The sequence below is a fragment of the Crocuta crocuta genome, unplaced genomic scaffold (genome assembly GCF_008692635.1).
Source record: "Crocuta crocuta isolate KB4526 unplaced genomic scaffold, BGI_CrCroc_1.0 scaffold376, whole genome shotgun sequence".
In the NCBI taxonomy this organism is placed as follows: Eukaryota; Metazoa; Chordata; class Mammalia; order Carnivora; family Hyaenidae; genus Crocuta; species Crocuta crocuta.
In genome coordinates this window covers 3,820,128-3,844,224 of record NW_027527388.1, presented here as the reverse complement: position 1 = coordinate 3,844,224, position 24,097 = coordinate 3,820,128, and positions in this window count along the sequence as shown.

Here is a 24,097-nt window from a genome sequence, read left to right as displayed (position 1 = left end):
GTTACGTATACCAAGGAAAAGTGTCAAAAACCAAGCACTCAGATTTGAACATAATAAGAACCACTTATTCTATCATCAGAAGCTTTTATTAAATTTGCTGGTGCAAGCTGGGCTACTTTCAAAGTCATATAAATAGACTTATAGTTCCTACCATAATGCAATAAATTGTGTGTTTAAAGATTTTTCAACATATTTACTGAATAAAATATTTATAAGCTACTTGCATGCAGATAAAAGGGCAGTGGGCTTAGAGGTGTGGTCTAGTGAAATGAAATACCAGAGAATAGTAGATTGGAATAGGCATTTACACCCCCCCCCCCCAAAAAAGGCAAGTGGTTGCTTTGTGAACCAAAATGAGAACTCATGAGAAAAATGAACAGAGGAATGAGGAATGAGATTTGGAAGGGGGAGGGGAAGATCACAATATAGGCTGTGCCTACACCATACATCCTACTTTGCATTAAAAATAAAGGGCCACTTCTTGGTCTTCTAAGCCAGTTACTCTCCTCTGTTCTCTTTCAAACTTCCAAAGTGGATATTATCTCTAATTTGTTGAGTTCTCCTTTTGCACTCTGTTTTTCTTGGTGGATTAATACCCTTTTCTTGAAATGTTAGCAGGGTTTGGGGAAGCAGAAGGCTAAAGTGTGAATAGTCAATCTGCCATTTTTTACACCAGAAATCCACAACATTGTTGATTATGACTAACAATTGTAAACAGCTTACATTTCCATAAACCAGACAGTTGTTGAAAAAAATCAGGTGTATGTGTATGCTGAAATAAAATGTAGGCACTGAAAATCATGATTTTGAAGATTATTTAAGGACAAGGAGAAATGGTCAGAATAGAAAGGGATTACCAAAGACAAAATGTAGAATTCTCTTTATTGTCTCATCCCAGTTCTCTCACTCACATCAAAATAATAATAGTTTGGGGCACCTGGGTGACTCAGTTGGTTGAGTGTCCAACACTTTGTTTTGGCTCTGGTCAGGATCCCAGGGTCTGGGATCGAGCCCTTTGTGGGGCCCTGTGCTGAGCTTGGAGAAGGCTTAAGATATTCTCTCTCTCTCTCTCTCTTTCTTTCTGTCCCTCATCCCCACTCACTCTAAAATTAAAAGTTAAAAAAATGATAACTGTTATTAGTATACTTGAATGGTGAGATTGTAGCAAATTTACTTCATTTCATTCTTTTTGCGATTCAACATCTTAGATTTTTTAAAAAATATGTTACTTTTATCATAAGAAAAAACATAATTTAAAAGCTTATGCCCATTGTTTCTTCATATCTATTTTTTTATTTATTTTTAAACTTTTTAACGTTTATTGTTGAGAGACAGAGCGACAGAGCATGAGAAGGGGAGGCCAGAGATAGAGGGAGGCACAGAATCGGAAGCAGGCTCCAGGCTATGAGCTGTTTGCACAGAGCCCGATGTGGGGCTCAAACTCACAGACTGTGAGATCATGACCTGAGCTGAAGTCAGACGCTCCACTAACTGAGCCACCCAGGCGACCCCATATCTATTTTTTTTAGAGAGAAAATCTCTCCCGTCTTGATTATAGATACGTTTATCTGTTGGTAAGTAAAGCAATCACAATTTATTTTAATGTCCAACTTCCAGATGAAGTGATTATATTTTTCTCAAAGACTCAACTTTCCACAATATATATGCTTACAAGTCTCCAGGATACCTTTTCTTCTGGGACATGTTGCTGCTTCTCACCACTTTTTACATAAATAAGAGAAAGTGGTAGGGTCATGGAAACATCTTCAAAATTGAGCATTGCTGGCACAAATACACTTTTTCAGTCATCTGCTCTTATGCATTTGGCTTTGCACAACTGGGTATGAAAAACATTCACATTTCATCTATATTAAATGCTGTAAATTACATTCTCAAAAGTCCCTGAGGTATAAATTATAGTCACACTAATACTTTAAAACAGCATGAACAAAGCAGGAAGTTGCATTCCTAAATAAGACAAGAAGTTGTGCTCAAAGTCTCACCATGGGACATTTTATTTATTTTGAATCTGTGTGCAATGATTTGTTTATTTCTAGGTTTTCAGATTTCAAGCAAGTCTTCTAAATTATAGAGGTAAAAGGGCTAATTTTTTTGTCTAAGTTGTTATTTTTTGTACCTCAAGTGAGAGGTATATCTATCGTCAGTTACCTTACATGTCATGATGTCTTTTTCTTTCTTCTTCTTCTTTTTTTTTTTCAGAATCCTTGAACAAAACTCTAAGCTTCCTGTTATGTTCTTCAATGTCCCATGTTTCAGACTGGAAAGATAATGTTAAAGGAATGAACAGAGTGAGCAAGGATTTGGTAGGATGGTCAAAGATGTCCTCTTTCATGTGAAAGTTAAGAAAAATATGGGGGTGCCTGGCTGGCTCAGTTGGTAGAACATGTAACATTCAATCAGAGAGTCTCAGGGTCATGAGTTCAAGTCCCATGTTGGATGTGCAGCCTACTTTAAAAAAAAAAAAAAAAAGAATGGTATGGAGAAGAGTAAGAGAGCCTGTGATGTGGTGGAGCTTGGCCTTTTCAAGGAATAGGAAGAAAACCACTGTGGCCAAAGCACAGGGAGCAAGGGAATGAATGGAGAGTCACTCAGCATGTGACTGGAGAAGTTGTGGCTTTTCAAAATAACCAAGATCTCTGATGTGGATATTATTTACTCCTATTTTAAAGTGTGAGTCCAATGCCCTGTGTTCCTAGGAGCTGACGCCACCCTCCTCCTGCCAGGTTTGGGCCCAGCAAGGCCCTCCTACAGCAGGTGAGCAGGAGACACTGAGCTGCACTCTGGTTCCAGGACAGGGCTTCCTGTAAAAGCCTTCCCTGCTGGCTGAAGACAACCTTAGACTTAGAGCTACTTCTTTCAAGCCTGCAGGATCACCCTGCTCCAGATTCTGACAAGGAGAAATTTGGAGATTACCAGAAAAATAAGACCTGAGACTCATTCGGTAAGCATGCAATCTGGTTTGTGAGAAATTCATGTATTTCACCACGAGGGATAGGATGAATGAGTGTAAGACATGGGGAAAGAATATTTTAGTGTCCATATCATCCACTTAACTGTAAATTCCATTAAGAAAACGACGATGACTAGATATGCTTATCATCATATCTGTAAAGTCTGGAAGAGTGCCTATACACGTCAGGTACTAAAATAATGTTTGTGAGATGAATGAATAAATAGCTGATTGCAGAGCTGGGAAGGGTATGATGAGTCTGGATCGTCCTGCAACACCAGGAAATATCATCCTGCAACACCACTTCAGGAAATGATCTGAAAATGCATGGACATAACAAAAGCATATAGAAGCCAGCTTGAAGGAGCTTTTACTGGCCAAATCGGAGACAAATTTAAGCATCAAAATAAATAAGGACAGTAACCCAGTGAATAAAATAGGAACCTGTGAGACGATATTGATAATAATTAAATAATTTTAAAAATGGGACAAGGAGGGCTCTTCTTTAAAGACTAATCCAGACAATAAATGTGAGTGGAGTAGTAGAATCAGAAACCCATCATTTTTAAGTTATCATGATAAAGATTGATTTGGGCAAGAATCATCAGTAGATGCTAAATCTAGGGGAAGAGTACGAAGAAGAGCAGGATATTTACATGTTCTTCACATGATTACCTTCAGAATACTCATTAGGCACAATGATAAGTGCCAACTAATGACATGACTTAGATTAAGTGCAATCTAAATGCAATGGGTGATCTTAGACTTGATTCTGCACACAAAAAAAATTTTCAGGATTTTTTTTAGCACAAGTGACACAATTGTAAAATGGACTGCTTGAATAAAAAGTATACTATCAGTGTGACATTTTCTGAAGTTGAATACTATACCATGGTTACATACAATAAGAGCTTAATTCTTAGGAAGTCCATACTGAGATGTTAAGGGCTGAAGGGGCATGATAAATTCAACCCATCCTAAAGAAGTTCAGAAGGGAAATATTTTACGTAACACATACATACAGAGAAAGAGATTTAACAAATATGGCAAATGTTAAAATTTGTGTATCCATGTAAAGGTATTCTACTCTGTATTAGTTTTGCAACTTTTCTGTGAATTCGAAATTATTTCCAAATAAAAGTTTAAGTACTATTGTAAATGCATAAAACAAAACGAAATAAGGTCAGAAAGGGGACAAGTCATGTATTACTGCTGGTCAAATAATGGGAGAAATTTTGACCAGTAGAAATGAAAGAACAAGGAGGTCTCAAAGTCAGGAAGAAACAAACCAACAAATTAACAAAAACCCCAAAAGCTTCTTCAGGAGCAAAGATAAGGAGGAAAGTAAAGGCATATGGGAGGAAAGAGTTCTGTTTAGCTTAAGTGTATGAAATTATAGAGATAAATCAACAATAGTAATTTGGAGATACTTCAGGAGAGGATATTTTGAATATCTGAGTGCACATTATCAACTCAAATTCATGCAACTGTATTATTAATAATACATTCCATCTTAATATATGATAAATTTCAATAAAGGCAACAAGGAATTTTTTTTCTAGTTTGATTTCAGAGAAGAAAAGATTATTTCTAGCTCTTTTTAAATCTGAATACAAAAGCAATCATATAAAAAAGCCCAAATATGCTGCCCATGTATTTAGCTATGAAACTAAAACCCAAATATTCTGCTTAGAAAATTAACAACAACAACACAGACACACATGATTACAGTGAGCTTTGGAATTCAAATTCTCTCAAAAATTTCATTTTATACAACTATTTGTTAAACTGCTGAAAAATTATTTGAAAGAAGGTCTGCATTTTCTAATCATCAACAGCTCTTTTCTATCCCCAAGTTACTTCAGTCTGCACAATCAATCCTTTATTCAGCTTTTAAATGAAAAATGAATTCTCATCTCAAGCCTCTCCTCTTCTAGCTGAGAGCCACTTTGCAGCATGCAAAATACTTTGGGTAGACAGCTGCGGGCTGACTCCTCTACATTCTAGACAAGGAACACATTCTGCTTGGCCCTTGTGGGAGTTATCAATTGACCCAAGGAGAGAGTGTTTCGCAAGATCAAAAGCAGCTGTGAGGTCAAGGGGGCTGAGGCTGGCACAGAGACCAGGAGGCTTAGCCCCTGAGGAGGAGGTAATTGGTAGCTTTGTGTTTCAATGGAGTGAAGTGGGTAAAAGCCGGATTAGAGAAGGTCAAAGAGAGAATTGAAGGAAAGAAACTAGGGGGAACAGCTGTGAACTTTTGGCTAAGAAGAGTTACTTAACCAAAAGAACAAGGTGAAGGGGAGAGGTAATCAAAGCCCAAGTTGTCGACAGGGGATACTGTACTCTCCCAGGATGTAGTTCAGAGTCTGGGCAGGATGAATGTAAGGGAAATGCCGTCCAGCCAGATGAGGAGGTAGAAAATAAGGTCTATGGGGGAAAAAAAAAAAAAAGAAAGAAAAGAAGGTCTGTGGGAAAAGCTACCGATTACGAAACAGAGTTGGGAAAATCAGACCTGGAGAACTTGAATCCAACAGAGTGTAATAAGAAGGGCATTTAAATCCATATGTCAGAGTGGTTAATGGATTAGAAGCTGTGAAAAGTACAAGTGGGACAAGGAGAAAAGAGGAAAGAGTGCAACTAAAGAAAAAGGAACAGGCAGAGGCTTCCAAAAGGAAATATTTTGTGTTAAAAACTGTGGCTAAGCTAACAAAGGGAGCTCAGCACAATGTTCTTTTATATAGGTGCTGATAAGATTTGTTATTAAAAAATGTTTTAATCCTAGAATATTTGTCTCATAAAAAGACTGTGTTTAATATACATATAAAACATAAGGTATAATAATAAAATGAATACTCAGAAACCTAGCATCCTACCTAAGAACTGGAACATTATCGACACCATGCAAAAGGAAAGCCTAGGCTCCTCCCCCTGGCTCGTTGCACAGAGATCATGTGAATTCATGCATGTGTGGCTTAACCATTCTTTTAAATATATATATTTTTACATATGTATACATCACTAAACATAATATTGTTTATCTTTCCTTCTTTTCAAGCTTTATAGATGCAATACTGAACTACGACTGTATGTAATTTTATATACTATATCACTGGTATTTATGTTTTGTATGAGTTAAGGTTCTCCACAGATGCAGACCCAATAGGTCTTATTATATAGTACAATATCTCCTATTGGGTAAAAAGGAGGTATAGGTAAAAACATGTATTTTATATTTATATTATGTTATATTTATATTAAGAAATATAAACATTTTAAGGAATTAAGTCATAAGATGGTGGGGGCTGGCAAGTCTAAAATTTATAGGTCAGGCTGGCAAGCTGAAAATGGAAACTCAGGCCGGGTTCCTGTGTCTCAGTCTTTTTTTTTTTTTTTAATGTTTTTATTTATTTCTAGGAGAGAGAGAGAGACAGTGTGAGCAGGGGAGGGTCAGAGAGAGAGGGAGTCACAGACTGAAACAGGCTCCAGGCTCTGAGCTGGCAGTCAGCACAGAGCCCGACGCGGGGCTCAAACCCACGAACCTCGAGATCATGACCTAAGCAAAAATCGGATGCTCAACCGACTAAGCCACCCAGGCGCCCCTCCTATGTCTTAGCCTTGAAGCAGAATTTTTTCTTTAAGAAAACTCAATCTTCGCTCTTAAGGCCTTCTACTGAATAGATAAGGCTCACCCATATTATGAAGGGTAATCTGCTTAACTTAAAGTTTACTGATGATAAATTTTCATCACATCTAAGAATTACTTCACAGCAACATCTAGACTAGTGTTTGGACCAAACAGTTGGGCACCATGGCTTATCCAAGTTGACGTGTAAAACTAACCATCACATGTTTCTAAGATTCGCCTTTATTGTGTATGTAGCTTTAATTCATATCCGTTCAGTCACTGTTTCATTTCCACACTCTCTTGTCAGTTGACACTTAGGTGTTTCCATTTCTCTGGTGTTATAAAGAAAGCTGCAGCAGACTTTTGTGTGCACGTTCTTTTGTGCACCTCTGCAAGAATTCCTTAAGACTGTAGGGATGGAGTTGCTAAATTGTAAACATAGGATGTAAATTCAGCTTTAAAAGATAATGTTGGGGCTCTTGGATAGCTCAGTTGAGTGTCAGACTCTTGATTTCAACTCAGGTTATGACCCCAGGATTATGGGATCAAGTTCTACATCAAGTTTTGCATCAAGCTCCATGCTAAGTGTGGAACTTCCTTGGGATTCTCTTCCTCTCTTCCTCTGCCCCTCTCCCCTGTTCCTCTCTATCTCTCTCTCTCTCTCTTTCTGTCTAAATAAAAGATAGTGTTAAACTGTTTGCTAAGGTGTTTATATCAACTTAACATTTCTCTCAATACATCTAAGTAGTTGCAGTTGTGTTTTTCAATAGTCAGCCTCCAAAAATGAGTTAAGATACATGAAAAGAGCCAAATTCATTTGACAATTTGATCTGTATCCATTCTCTCTCCCCACTTATACAACCATCCTTACCCCTAGACTATTTAGAAGCTGGAATGAGATGTGAAGGTAGCTTTGTGAGAAGATTTAATAAAGAGATGGTAAGTCAGTCCTTCATGCAGCAAGTATTTAGTAAGCATATGCTATGTACCCAGATGCCCCATCTATGACTTCATAAGTAAGAGTCTGGAAGGGAGATGGATGTATTAATAGGCAATTATAACCAGTGATAAGACAGAGTAAATATACATTTTAGTATACAGCAGGGGTACTTACTTATGGTCTTGAAGATTGAAGGACATTTCACAGGATAATTTAACCACTTATGATAACTTTAATGTACACGCATGGGTAGACGTGGGTAGATACATGCACGAGTAGGTGGCACTACATCTAATACATATTTGAATTGCTATATGTGTCCATTGGAGTTTGTACTAAGCCTACTTCCCCTGGATTGTACAATATAAAATTTCTTAGACATATGAAGCAGCATTTCAGTTATTCACAGCAAGAAACCACTTACTCTCAGGGTGGGAGTGACTAGAAATAGGGACCCCAAGTCCCCCAGGTCATTCTAAAGACATCTCTGAATATGCCTTCTGGATGCTTCTCCTTAACTCTTTGAGCACAGTACCAAGGAAGGTGTGGAAGTGAGTTTCACCTTGATCCTGACATCAGCCGAACTTTAATGAAGAGGCCAGAAAGAGGGCAGAAAGAATGTTCTTCATCTCTCTCAGTGGTGGCACAAGGTAAAATCCTCATGGGCTAAATACCTTTCATCTGCCCCAGCTGCAGGATGTCACAGGATGTCATTCACATGTGTTTGCCAAATAATACAGCTTATTTCTAAATGAACCTCTTAGAATAATAAGCATTGATTTCTAGGGTTGTGGTTCTCAGCCTGTTGTTTCTTTGCTGCATATTTGTTAACAAGTATATTTATTAAGAATGCAAGATCTTTCCTTTGCATAATTCATTTTCTGCAGCTACTCTTCATAATCAGGTCTTTGCAGTCTGTAATAAGTGTCTTTATAGGAAAGCATGACTATAAAAATAGTCTAAAATTCAATACACAGAAACAGTGAGCTTCAGACCAGCTACCAGGAAGATTTATTTTAGCAATATAGCTCTATGTGAGGCTGCTGCCTGGTACTTTTTATCCAGCTTACAACATTTTATCTCCTTATGTTGGCCAGAGTTAGTCCGAAGAGTAGGATTCATCTTTAGAAAACCTTAAGTGTCAATAAACTACACTGGTCTTGCAAAGGACTCCAGCCCCATGCACTCGAGGAGTAAGGCACACCATATCAGTAACATAACGGTTCCTTCAGGCCTACACTGGACTGTCAGTTTGTCTGTCTCCCTCTTGTAGTAACAAGAGGTCCCATAGTACTTGTACTGGCACCACCACAGCAAGTAGGACGAGCGAGTGGGAAGGGTACAGAGCTGAAGGCAGGGCATTAAAATGCACTAATCTTTGAGTCTTCGGCTGTGCCCCCCTCCCCTACTTTTCGAGAACACTAATTGCCAGTTGTATGGTGACTTTTCACCGAATTCCCTTGCTCCCTCCAAGGTATTAGACAATTTTTGGAAAAACTTAACCCTTCCAGAGAAGAGACCTCGATATTGACATGTATGTCTCACCAAAAGCCGTGTTTCCTCCAGAGCTAAAAATCTTCCAGTTTTGCTCACAGGTGGACAAGTCATACCTGTGTGCATCACACTTCCAGTGGTGTACAAGTCACAACTCATGGACACTAAGCTTCTAATCAGCAACTTTGGAATTGCCAGCCTTAAATGTGAATGTTCAGCTCAGGATCGCTATATATTTGAGGAACTCATCCAACATTAAAGAGAAAAACAAACAAACAAATAACAAAAGGACTCATAAAAAGGAGACAATGCAGAAGAAAACAAACAAAAATCTATATTTAATATCTTCAGAGCAATAAAAGATACTACCTCTATAAAACAAACACAAGAGGCTATAAAAAAATCAAGGGACTAGAAAGAACCCTTAAAATAGGAAATATGGTAGTAGAATAAAGAATTCAATAAAAGGATTGGAGGATGAAATTGAGGAATACTCAGAACACACAATGAACAGAAAATAGAGGACAGTGGAGGAAATTAGAAAATCAATGCAGAATGTCTAACAGCAAACTAATAAGAGAAAAATAAAAAGAAGGAAATTATTTTGCATTATTATAAGAGACAATAAAAGATTTTTCAGATATACAATTCTTTTTTAAGAAATGTTTATTTTTCAGAGAGAGAGAGAGAGAGAGAGCACACAAGCAAGAAGGGGCAGAGAGAGAGAGGGAGAGAGAGAGACAGAATCCCAAGCAGGCTCCATGCTGTCAGCACAGAGCCTGATGTGGGGCTTGAACTCATGAACTATGAGATCATGACCTTAGCTGAAATCAAGAATTGGATGCTTAACCAACTGGGCCACCCAGGAGCCCCCAGTTATATGATTCTTTTTTTTTTAAAAAAAAAGGATCTTCCTTTTTTTCCTTCTTGATAAGCTTCTGGGAGATACATGCAAACAAAGTAGGGGGTTCACAAAGAAAGAGGAAGATTAAAAAAATGAGTATGTATCTAGTATGAGAGAAACAGAAAAGGGAGCCCTAGGAGGTTCTTTGAGAAGGAGTTGACTGAGGAAGATTTAAACATCTGGAAACGTGGGAATAATATTAGAGAGAGTTATATAGAGAATAAAAAGCAGTGATTAACTTTAGAAAAAATACTGTACAAGAAAGGACATGCAGTCACAGCTCACTTCTTGATTCAATCCAATACTTACAGAGTTATAATGACAGAGAACAAAGATGGTGCTATAACAGGATTGAGAAGAGAGGACTGGAAGTAAGGATGAGGGGAGATGATGACACAGCAGAGCTGAAGTCTCAGCCACCCCATAGTAGGATCGACATATTACACCTAAAACTGATGAACTGAGAAGTAGCAGGAAAACAGTGTAGTATCGAAAAATATGGAGTGACACATCCGAAGAAACCTACCAAATACTGGAGGGGGGCAGAATCTGAGCCATGGGCTTAGAGAGATGGGAAATGTTGGAGCAGGGACTGCTGTGTTCACCATAAGCCTTACAACCTACTTCATGTTTAAACCAAGTGCATGTGTTTCATTGATAGAAGTAAACATTAAATTTAAAAGTAATGTAATAGGAATTCTTTTATGTAAGTTGCAGTACACAGCTCTATTTTTTCCCCTTATAATTGATCACCGGAAATGAAAGTAGGCCAAAGGATTTGATCATTTTGGAGGCTTTTTATATTTCTTAATCAATTTTCTCTCAGCTACTGACAATGCAGAGTACCCATTTCCTTACATCCCCCTCATCATGGGGTATCCCCATTCATAAGGTTTTTCCCCACCTGATGAGTAAAACCATTAAAAAATTTTTTTAAATGTTTTATTTATTTTTGGGAGAGAGATAGAGACAGCATGAGCAGGGGAGGGTCAGAGAGAGAGGGAGACACAGAATGTGAAGACAGGCTCCAGGCTCTGAGCTAGCTGTCAGCACAGAGCCTGACGCGGGGCTCAAAACCATGAACTGTGAGATCATGACCTGAGCCGAAGTTGTACACTTAACCGACTGAGCCACCCAGGCGCCCCGAGTAAAACCATTTTAAAATTAGTCTTAAAAATTATTTTAGGCTTAGTATTTTATTTTGTTTTCATTTAATTTTGGTTGATGGTAATTCCTTTGATAAATATAATAATACATCTATGATAAATGATTCAAGACTTACTTAAGTATACAGATTAAAATAAGATGGTGACCTTTTACTCTCTTCCTATTTTCCATTCCCTTGCCCAGGAGTGACTAGAGTTAACAGACTTCAGTTTCTTTAGGAGATATATATATATACATATATGCATATGTATATATATGTATACACATATACATATATTATCACATTTATATATAAACATACATTATATGTAATACTTATTTTTATATAAATGGAATCATAATACCCCTGTTGTTTTGCAAATTGCCTTCGAAGCTTAAGACTGTACCTTGGATATCTCCCCAGGTCAAATTTTTAAACAATATTTGCTCTTATGCATTTTAAACAATGTGCTGCGGTCAGTCCACAGAGATAGGGTGGGCTCTTACCTCATATTTGGTTGTGATAATCTCATGTGCACCAAGAGGGTGTGAAAAAGTTTATTGTACGCACGATGAGGGTCTCTGGGGAGAAAGGGACAGGCTCCCAAGCTGGCCTAACAATGGCTTGAGAAGGCAGAGAGCGGAGATTTTGTAGTGGTCAGTGGGGTGTGGCTGGGCTAAGGTTTTCCACACCCAGACTGTGGCTTGTGTGGTTTGAATTTGCTGCTTGCTGGTGCCAAAAGAGGGAGCACTGGGCTTTCTTATTCACTTGCTCAGCCATGGGGCAGGGGGGTGGGGAGGGATGGGTCTTGAAAACTGTCAGCAAACATCAAAAATGGAGTCAGAAACTATTACACAATGTTTGCTATTCCTTGAGAGCTTAGTTACACAGATCCTCTTTACTCTTGGAAAATGATCTTTACGATTTAAAAAATGTAGATAGAGCTAAATGACAGACTCAGGTAATCAATTTGTGTTTTTTGTTCGTTTAGTAAACTCCCATGCATGACGACCGTGCTCCTGATGGCAAATGAATGGCAGTGGCAAGCCACGGTCAAGCCGGCGCGCACAGCAGCTTACAGCCCCATTGAGAGTCTCCATCTGGAGAGGCCGATGCCCTCATGCTCCTCTGGCTCTGGTCTCATTTTATAGCTTTGTGCAAACCAACCCACCTCATTCCTGAGAGTCCATGTTGCCAGCCTGGTGGTGTCCAGCTTCCTAACGTGACTGGTGTTGCTTCAAGCCTGTTTTCCATGTGCCTCTGCAGGGCTTTCTCTGTCTCTTTTATGGAAGTGAGTTATATTCTGCTTTGGTCCCAGGAGGATGACTCATCTTTGGTCTTCCCCCCTCCGAGTTCTATAGGCACAGAGATTAAAGGTGGAAGGAGGCCTTCTATTTTTCCCATCTCAGAACCACAGGACTGACTATTGTCTACTCAGCAAATGTGAAGGGCTAAGCGATAGTATCCAGAAGGCATGCTGGCTGAGGCCTAATCACTGAATTTTGGGTAAAAGCTTGAAAGTGGCCTGTTGATAGTACATAATAGCCAGAACAATTATTCTCTCCTTTGCAAAGAATTGTAATTAATGTGGAAATGTAAAAGAAAAGGCTGAGTTGTGAACAGAAGGGCGAAGGCATCAAGAACTTGGCTTCCCCAGCAGCACTAAGAGCACTAGGAAGTGTTTAGGCCCAATTTGACTTTTCACATCAAGCAGATTAAAGCCTGTGTTTTTTTCCACCTGGCATAATCCTAGCCCATGGAAGCCACAGTTAATAATTATTTCCCTGAGCCTAGAGAGACTTCCACAATAGAATCTTTTTTGTCCTGGCAAACCGAGGATGTCTTGTGGCCAGCGCTTTCAAAGCTGGCAGATGACGCTTTGGCCTGCTCTGGGTGAAAAATGTCTTCAGCATGACAAGGGCTGCTCTCTTGTCCTCTACCACTGTCTGACCACCTTTGCATCAATAATCTCTCAGTTCCACTGTGCTCTTTGGACTTGAGCGTGACTTTGCACTTGGAGGAACTCATGGGCCTATGGAGGAGAAATAAGGAGAGTTTTCATGGCTGAACATGTTTAGGACATGTCAGCCAAAGGTCCACAGTGGGGCTTGTCTGGCCATGTTTGGTCAAGCATTTTGGGAACTTGAATTGCTGATAAACTGAAGGGTAAGAATTTGGTCACTCACTAATGCCAGCAATGCAGGGTCACTCCTCATGCAAGAAGTTTCGATCCAAGGCAGACCAACAAATGAAGAGTGGTCACCTTCTCTGTCCAAGGTGCTGAGCCAGGTACTAGGGGACATTCAAAGCAAGGTTGATAAAATGGCAGATAACTTTCCTAGAGTAGGTGCTATTCAACAGAGTTTCTGCCATTGACTCACTGTTATCAAATCACAGGCACTAGCTTGGCTTTGTTATCCTGAAATGAGAACCTTTGCTCAGTTACTTTTCCTAGAGGTAAGTCTTTGAAGATAGGTACTAATCCACTGATTATTACAGTTTCTTCCTGGAGTTGTAAAAAAAAAAAAAAAAAAAAAGTCACAAATACCATCAAATAAGATAATGTGTATAAATCACAGCATTGTATTGGGAACATAGTGCTTAGTTAATCATTGTTATCATTTACTTAAAGATATGTGTCCTATCCTTTCTATTTTATCATTTTATATATTTCTTTCCTACTCATGTCTCTCATCCATTTCCTTCCTTTCCTCTTTCCTTTCATTGATGGATTTTGATATTATTGTTGGCTATTTCTCTATACAGATGTTCTCTCTCCTTTACTGGGTCCAAGCTCTTGAGAATAAGGCCCATGTTTCTTCTCTCTCATTGCCTAGCATACTAGCCTTGCTGGTGGGTTGAGTTAGACACACCAAAAAGTGACCTGTAAATATAATATCTTATTCCAAGAAGGGGTTACCTCTCAATGGGAAATGCCTACCCTATTATATTTTTACCCTGTTTAAAGTGGGGCTAGCTACTGAGCCCAGAGTCCCTGAAATGTCACCACCTTGCCTAGCCCAGCACGTGTAAGGTAGAGAAAAGGGGAGGGAGGCAGAGGTATCTCTAGGCAATTGCTAGAGCTCTTGTCCTGCATTTTATGGACTTCAAAACTGACCATAGTCTACTTGAGGAAGCTTGTAGCAAACAGATGGAAGGAGGATGATTTGTTTGGGAGCTTTCTCTCTGGGGCCTGAACTCATAAAAAGATTTTCTAAAATCACGGACTTTCTGGCTAAAGGATTGGCCACCTGCAGGTAATAGATGCCCAGAGAAAAATCTTATACAAGACTGTCTAAGATGAAGAAATATTCTTCCCTTTAAATAAGGAACAGATAAAAAAGGAAAATGCTGCATGGGGATATAATTCTTCTCTGGAGAAGAAAATACTGGTCATGGGTATTCTTGGGTTTCAGTATGTGGGTATCAGTTACCCTCCCCAATGCTCTTTTATCAGAGTCTCTTGCTCTCCATTTCCTAACCTCTCACTAATGCCTCTCTGAAGCTTTCTTCCTATCTAGAAAGTCGGACTTCAGATACCCATTATGGTTCCACACCATGTCCAATATCACCTCCTTCTCTTTCTGAATCAGTTATGTCCATCAAATATTATCTGTCTCTTGTTGCCATTTGTTCAGGCTCTGACTGCTGACTTGAAATTCATGCAAAGAATTCCTTGGGCCATTTCCATGGATAGCCTCTTTTTCATAATATGTTTTCTTCATTCCAATAAGTTTCTTCCAGTACCCAACAGTTTAAATCTAAAACACAACTCCTAATTATGAAGTTTCCAGGCATAAAGTCAGATTAGTGGGGATGACCTATCTGGATGGGGAAGGAGAAAAAAGTTAAGCTTTTGGTGTTCCATTTCTCAGGTAGAGGCAAAGCTTCAGGATTTACTTTGTAACACTCAGCAACCATTACTGAGATGTGTTCTAGTGGATGCTATTTCCTGTCTTGGTCATCAGGAAATCTGAGTTCCAGTTCCTGTCTATTGCTGTATAGCTGTGACATTAGGAAAGTTTGGGTCTGAGTTTTTCAGCTTCAAAATGACTGTGAGAAACTAGGTAATCTGCAAAATTCTTTTCAGCTATGAGTCTATGACTTTCTGACATGGAGCTTCATAGGATTTGATTTAATTTTTTTAAGTTTATTTATTTATTTTGAGAGAGAGACAGTGGGGGTAGAGGAGGGGCAGAGAGAGAGGGAGAGAGAGAATCCCAAGCAGGCTCTGAGCTATCAGCACAGAGCCCAATGCAGGGCTGGAACAAGAGACCATGAGATCATGATCTGAGCTGAAACCAAGAATTGGACGCTTAACCAACTGAGCCATCCAAGTACCCCCATAGGATTTGATTTAAACATAGCAGTAGGAGAGGGGCTACTGGGTGGCTCAGTTGGTTAAAGTGTTTGACTTTGGCTTAGGTCATGATCTCACGGTTCATGGGTTCAAGCCCCACATCGGGCTCTGCACTGACAACTCAGTACCTGGAGCCTGCTTTTGATTCTGTGTCTCCCTCTCTCTCTGTGTCTCTCTCTCTTTCAAAAATAAAGAAACATTTTTAAAAATTAAAAAAAATAAAATGGCAGGAGGAGATAATTAAATGGTACTTAGAGAGGAAGGATGAGTAAATATGAAATGCCACTATAAACCTGGTAGTTTTGTCAGCTCTGTAAAAGGCAACTATAGAGGCACTCCTTCCCTAAGCAGCTCTAATTTGTATGGAACTTCTGTTGCTAAAGTAGAAAAACTCAGTGCTAACACTTTCAATTAAGTTAAATGACTTCATGTTCTGTTAAGTTCAGTCTGGCTAGGAATTTCATGACTTTTCCCTGACTTTATTACAGTAATGCTTAGCACCAGGTTCACATGGGTGATGTCTACTCGACAGTATTTTCATAATTGTACAGCTATCATCAAATTATGTTGATTCATGGCTGAATGAAAAATGACAGTGAATAGCATAATTGTGAAATTTCACAAGGCACTGACATTTGTGTTTAAAGCACAGAAAATTTAGCAAGTATGACTACTACAGTGGAAGTGCAATTGTGAAGACTTCATGGAAAAGTTCACGGATTCAAATGTAATTAAGCATGAATTAAACATGATGAGCTACAGGGCTAATTCCTGCATGGCCGAAGCTACATTATGGAAATCTGCTTCAGAAATATGACCAGCTCTTTTTCTTAACATATGTCAGATGCCTAACATATGGTCTCCTAAGGCCTCCAGCATACCTTGGGTGATCCAGGGCAGTCAGCGTATGCTTGGCACTGTTGAAGGTCTAGCTTATTGAGCCAAGAAACTAGGGAACATAATGGGAAATCAACCCATGCTTGTCAGAATCTCTCTTCTCCTTTAGAACAAGTATTATAAATTCAAAGAGAAATTTGAGCCTTTGTAGAGTATAGTTCTTGGTTCTGACTTTTCCTGCTGTTGCGATAAATAGCAAATCATGAATTCAGACTCTGCCTATTTACAATTACGTATGAAGATGATAACAAACTAAAGAGATGCATTTCATAAGCCACACCCATAAACAAAATAAACATTTTGTTTGATGCCAATGTACTCTGCACAGGCTGAGGAACACAGATAACCTGGAAGGGAGCTTCCTGTACTATTTCTCATCCCCTTACTTCTCTTGCATCACTGTCCCTCAACCTCCTTCACGCCCTTCTCTCAACTTCAAAGAGTAAGAAGGTAGGAGTCTGAAAGACAGAATTACAGGCTCAAATCTTTCATTGACTGCCGTGATCTGCTTCTTTTGGTGTCAGTTCCCTTATATGTATCATTAGGAGAATTATATTATCTTTCCTGACTGAATTATATTATCTTTCCTGACTGACAGGGTGCCTAAGTGAATGTGATGTTGTGATAAATGCAGAAGTCTTTCATCTATATCCATATAGTCTTTCATCTCTATCTCTACCCACATCTACCTAAATAGAAGACACACTTGCAGTTGGCTCTGTTTTCTGGTCTTATCCCCAATGGACTCTGGGTGATGATGGTCAGAATAATGGAAATAACATCAATGATGACCATTTATCCTATTTACTCTGTGCCAAGCACTATATTAAACACCATCTATTTGCTTTGTAGGTTTACGTAGAAAATTCAATTATAGGATATGATTCTTTCTGAATCCTAGAACAATGAAGAGTCAGAAGACTAAAAATGTCTGAAATCTAATAGCTAGTTTTCTTCTTAAAATAATGTACTTTTTTGGCCATAATTACTAAAGTAAAATATGTTTCTTCATTATCAGCCATGGCTTATGGTCTTTGTGTTAAAAGTTGCAGGTGTACCTACCCCAGTGAAAGATCTGGGGGAATATTAAGTCTTTTGTTGTCATATCTCACAGTACTACAAAGTTTCCCCATTCAGGCCTTTTTGTTTCCCCTTAACCCAAATTCAGCAGAGTGACCCCTTTCAATCTGAAAAAGACAAGTTTGGAACTTGAAAATGTTCCACAAATGGTGAAGGAGACTAATAACATAAACAGCTTGTAGGCCTGGTTTAGATAAATAACAATGACAGATCATTAATGGAAGTTCAGGCGTGTCTTGGAGGTTAATGTGAATGAGGACAGAGATGACTTTTTGCAGCATAAATTTTAGTGCCTCTGACAGAGACAGGATCTGCCACTTGTGACCCTACAAGATAACTGTATTTTTAAATAAAATCTTCCTTAGGGTTAGAAGGATTAGACACTTATGTGTCTTATCCTTATGTAATATAGCTTATGTAATATAGCTGCTTGGGAAAGGGGCTTCTGTTGATCAGCATCTTCATGGTCATCATTTGAGCATGTTCTCATCATCAAGTACCCAGGGAACATCAGTTAGAACTTGAGTTTCCACTGTGTGCAATATAGTCCTCACCCTGTGTATGTTTAGGCTTAAAGATTTCCAACAGGTAAAAAAGCAAAGAAGAAAATGGAAATGAATCATTCCCAACAGAAATAAAAATAAGAAGCAAAGAAAGAGATCTGGTAGTTAATGCATTTTTTAAGTTTATTTATTATGAAAGAGAGAGAGAGAGAGAGCACTAGTGGGGGAGGGTTGGAGAGAGAGGGAGATACAGAAGCTGAAGTAGGCTTAAGGCTCTGAGCTAGCTGTCAGCACAGAGCCCGACGCAGGGCTCAAATCCACGAACAGTGAGATCATGACCTGAGCTGAAGTCAGACGCTTAACTGACTGAGCCACCCAGGTGCCCTGGGAAAGAGAGAGTCCCAACCAGATTCCACTCTATAAACACAGAGCCTGATGTGGGGCTCGAACTCACAGCCCATGAGATCATGACCTGATCCAAAATCAGGAGTAAGGTGCTCAGCCGACTGAGCTACCCAGGTGCCCGTAATGTGTTTTTCAATCCCAATTGTCCTGTGTGTCCTGAGGTGGATTGCAAAGACCATAAAAAAAAAATGTTTGCACCAGCAAGGGCCTTAACAGGGCATCATGTTATTAGCTTTTCCTCACTAGGTTGGAATCTAAAGCCCACTGTGTCCATATGTAGCTCTCTGTTTGCCTGAACAGCACTGAGACACTAACCATGATGAACTCCTCTGTGGATTATCTCAGTCATCATTTATTTGTTGAACATTTATTAAGTTCCTAGTAGAATGTTATCTAATTTTTCTGAGCATTTGCTTTGTAAGAGACATACTTCTAAGCATTTTATGTGTGTTAACTCATGTATGCCTCACAAAAATCTTATGAGATAGGTATTATTAATATCCAAAAAAATGTATTATCAGAAATATTGTGTGTTTGAGATAGCGAATCATTTGTATAGCATGCTAGGAAGTTTTATTATTTTATTTTTTTAATATTTATTTATTTAGTTTTGAGAGAGAGAGAGAGTGTGCAACAAACAGGAGAGGAGCAGAGAGAGAGGGAGACAGAGAATCGAAGCTGTCAGCACAGGGCCCAATGCAGGGCTCAAACTCACAAACTGTGAGATCATGACCTGAACCAAAATCAAGAGTCAGATGCTTAACTGAGCTACAGTAGGTGCCCCTAATTTCTTTATGATATGTCCTTTAGGAGTAAAAGCAGAGAAGAACTCTGAAGGATATATCTAAGTAGGAGAGACAATGAGATAAGTTAGGAGTTCGGTACTACATGTCAGGAAAGCAATGATGAGAACTTGCTATAGCGATAAAAGTGGAGACAGACAAGAATAGAGCTGTTAAGTATTTAAGAGGCAGAATCAATAGTGTTTGGTGACCAGTTGGATGTGAAGGGCAAAGGACAGTGGACTCTCAAGCCCCTGCTTTAGGTGACTATAGGTGACCCAAAGAGCAATCAGGGACAGGTTTATCAAAGTAAGCATTTTTGTGAGAAAGCATATTTACTCAGCTTGGGATGGGATAAGTTAGAGATAGTTCTGGGAAATCCAAATAAAAATGTTTACTAGAATCTTGGGCAGAGCAGTCTGGAACTAAAGAGATCAGGGTTATTATTTGAAAGTTCTCTGTATATAAATGTCCTGTGATGGCTGGTATGGGCAAGATTTTGTAAATGATATGTATACTATGAAAAGAGAAAGGGGGCAGAAGGAGATACATCAGCAAAGGAGACTATGAGGGAATGGAGAGAGGAAAGAATAAGACTAAAGGAGATTGGTTTCACAGAAGCCAAGAGAAAAGAGAAAGTGGCCAACAGTGTCCAAGGCAGTGAGTTAAATAAAGAGATAAAAGTGTCCATTGAGTTTGATCATGAACAAGTTGTTGTTAATCTGGTGAGAGCTGGTTCAGTTGTGCCAGGTGAATAGGAGGTGACAAAATAGAAAGATTTGAATATAATTTATTGAACTTTGATTTACTGCTCTTTGCAGATTTTGCATTTTTTACTAATTGAAGGCTTGTGACAACCCTGTACTGAACAAATCTGTGGGTACCATTTTTCCAACTGCATTTGCCCACTTTGTGTCTCTGTCACACTTAGGTAATACTCACATTTCAAGGCTTTCATTATCATTATATTTGTCATGGTGATCTGTAATCAGTGACCTTTGATGTTACTATTATACTTATTTTGGGGAGTCACAAACGGCACCCATTTAAGATAGCAACTTAATTGATAAATGTTGTGTGTGTTCTGACTGCTCCACTGACGTGCTGTTCTCCTGTTTCTCTCCCTCACTTCAGGACTCCCGTTTTCCTGAGACATAATAATATTGAAATTAGGCCAATTAATAATGCTACTGTAGCCTCTAAGTGTTTAAGTGAAAGAAAAAGTCACATGTTTTCATTTTAAATCAAAAGCTAACAATGATTAAGCTTAGTGAGGAAGGTATGCTGAAATCCAGGAGAGGACAAAACTTAGGCCCCTTGCACTAAATAGTTGGCCAAGTTGAGAATTAAGGGAAAAAAAAGTTCTTGAAGAGAGTTAAAAATGTGACTCCAGTGAACACACAAACGATAGGAAAGTGAAATAGGCTTATTGCTGATATGGAGAAAGTTTTAGTGCTCTGTATAGATCAAACCAACCACAATATTTCCCTAAACCAAAGTCTAATCCGGAGAAGGGCCTCAACTCTTTTCAACTCTATGAAGGCTGAGAGAGGGGAGGAAGCTGCAGAAGAAAAGTTGGAAGCTGGCAGAGCTTGGTTCATGAGGTTTAAAGGAAGAAGCCATTTCCATAACATAAAGTGCAAGGTGAAGCAGCAAGTGCTGAAGCTGTAGAAGCTGCAGTAAGTTATTTAGAAGATCTAGCTAAGATCATTAATGAAGGTAGCTACACTAAACAAAGTATTTTCAGGGTAGACAAAACACATTTCTAATAGAAGAAGATGCCATCTAGAACTTTCATAGCTACAGAGGAGAAGTCAGTGCCTGGCTTCAAGGTTCAAAGGAAAGACTGACACTCTTATTAGGGGCTGATGTAGCTGGTGATTCAAGTTGAAGTCAATGCTTGTACCATTCCAAAAATCCTAGGGCCCTTAAGAAATATGCTAAATCTACTCTCCCTGTGCTCTCTAATGGAACAAGAAAGCCTGAATGACAGCACATGTGTTTACAACATGTTTTTCTAAATAATTTAAGCCCACTGTTGAGACCTACTTTCAGGAAAAAAAAAAAAAAAAAAAAAGAGTTGGCTTTCAAAATATTACTGCTCATTGACAACATACCTCATCACCCAAGAGCTCTTATGGAGAGGTACAAGGAAATTTATGTTCTTTTCATACTAGTTAATATAACATCCATTCTGCAACTCATGGATCAAGGAGTAAGTTAGACTTCAGAGTCTTATTAGTTAAGAAATATAGTTCATAAAGCTATAGCTACCATGGACAGTGATTCCTCTGATGGATCTGGGCAAAGTAAATTGAAAACCTTTTCAAAGGATTCACCATTCTAGGTGTCATTAAGAACACTCATAATTCATGGGAAGAGGTCAAAGTACTAATGTGAAGAGGTGTTTGGAAGAACTTGATTCCAACCCTCATGGATGACTTTGAGGGATTTAAGATTCCAGTAGAGGAAGTAACTGCAGCTGTGGTACAAATAGCAAGAAAACTAGAATTAGAAATAGAGCCTGAAGATGTAATTGAATTGCTGTAATTTCAGGATAAAACTTTAATGCATGAAAAGTTTCTTCTTATGGAAGAGCAAAGGTGGAATCAACTCCTGATGAAGATGCAGTGCAGATTGTTGAAATGACAGCAGAGGATTTAGCATATTACATAAATTTAATTGATCAATCAGTGGCAGGGTTGGGAAGACTGCTCCAATTTTGAAAGGTATCCTACTGTGGGTAAAATACTATTAAACAACATTGCATGCTACAGAAAAGTAATTTGTGAAAGGAAGAGTCAATTGATGTGGCAAACTTTGTTATCTGATTTTTAAAAAGTGTGTGGTGTGGTGAAGCCACACCAGCCTTCAGCAACCACCACTCTAACCATTAAGCAGCCATCGACATCAAGGCAAGACCCTCCACCAGCAAAAAAAAGAAAGAAAAGAAAAAATTCAACTGCTGAAAGTTCAGATGATGGCTAGCATTTTTATCAATAAAGTATTCTTAAATAAAGGGATGTACATTGTTTTTTTAAATACATAATGCTATTGCACACCTAAGAGTATGAACATAATTTTATATGCCCTGGGAAATCCCCAAAAATCATTCGACTCACTTTATTGCGATATTTGCTTTATAGCAGCTGCCTGGAAATGAACCTGCAATGTCTCCAAGGTGTCCCTGCATAAGACAGCCTTTCAAGTCACCTGGGAAAGTAAGGAATAAAAAGTTAAAGGGATAACTTAATTCTTTTAAATATGGAGAGATTTATTTGCTAAGAGTATGTAGCAAGGAAGAAGTTGAAGATATAGAAAAGGAAGGGAGGGGCGCCTGGGTGGCTTAGTCAGTTAAGCGTCTGACTTTCGCTTAGGTCATGATCTCGCGGTTCGTGGGTTCGAGCCCCGCGTCGGGCTCTGTGCTGACTGCCAGCTCAGAGCTTGGAGCCTGTTTCGGTCTGTGACTCCCTCTCTCTGACCCTCCCCTGCTCACACTGTCTCTCTCTCTCTCCTAGAAATAAATAAAACATTAAAAAAAAAAAAAAAAGAAAAAGAAAAGGAAGGGAAAACCTTTGATGGAGCAAATTCTCTGAATTCTTGGACAGAGTGTGATCCTGAGTGTATGTAGGGGGTTTAACTTGAAGAAGCAGAAGAGCCACCTGTTCTTCTAAGATAGAGAAAAGAAAGGAAAGATCTAGGCACTTTTTAAAGATCAAATGGAAGAAACAATGAGTTGAGGTATTTCTTTCTTGTGGTTTTATTTTCTCCATAAAATAGAAGTACACTTAGCTGACAGTCAGGGTGAGGATAGGTCCTGGTGGTAGCAGAGACAGTGTAAAAGACCCTACTTGGATGTGAACATTTTTTAATGGAATCTTGAGAAAGATGACTGTGCACACTGGGGGCTCAGATAAGGGGAGAGGTCATTAACTAGTAATTGTGCCATTCTGCATAGTTAGGAGAATTCTCTCCTGAGGTACATGATTGCCAGGCCAGGTATATGAATGGAAAGGTAGGTGGTTGAATATAAGGATCCAGACTTGGGAAATTTCCCAGTAGGTTCATTAGAGGGTCAAAGATCAGAAAATCACCCGTGTAGAGACTTTAATCTTACAGAATCTCAGTAAGATTCAAGGACAAGTGAGTGTGATAGGTAGGGGGAGAGTCCACCTAGTTGACTTTCTATCTTCTGTTTCTCACTCTCCCTTTCTCTCTACTTACAAATTATTTGCTTGGCCATGGACCTTGATTCTACTTGCCTAGTTCTCGTTATCCTTTGTTTTAACATTGAATTCTGCTTCTAGTACCTTTCACAGTCCATGCCTCAGGAAACCCCTGATACACAGAACTTCTGCCACCTGGAAATCCCCTGTGATGTTCAGCCAGCTCCCTGGAACAAATGCCTGAGTATTATTTCCATTCCAGGGTAGGCAAGCATTCACTGCACACCCTGGGCCCAGTGTTTGACCTCTTGGCTCCTTCCTGGGGGTGGTGTATCTCCTCTCCAGGTGGGTCACGCTCCTGCCATCCATATTCTGCATGGTCAGGATGTGATATTTTCATGAGAATTAGAAAAGAGAGGATCAGAAACACTATCCTTATTTTTATCTCACAAAATATGTCATCTGAAAATGGCAGAAAGAAGAAAAATCACTGTTAAAGCATTTAGTCTCCTGCTCTTTGAGATTGAAAAGATGATAGCAAATTATTAGGTAGTACTGAGTGGCTGATAAATGGACATATATTCAAAATTGGTCATATATTCAAATTTTCTGGAATAATTCCAAGAAATTAGCCCATCCCTTTTCTATCTCTTTACTATGGTTTACTGAACCTGAGAGGGTCAAAGCCAGAGCTAGCCTTGTATTTTATGGATGTCAACAGGCTGCTGGCTCTCTGCCTGCAGTGTTGTGCTCTATGTTTTGTATGCAGGTCATATCTGAGAGCCATTTTGTGAGGATGCTGCAGGGTTTCCATCTGTCTTGA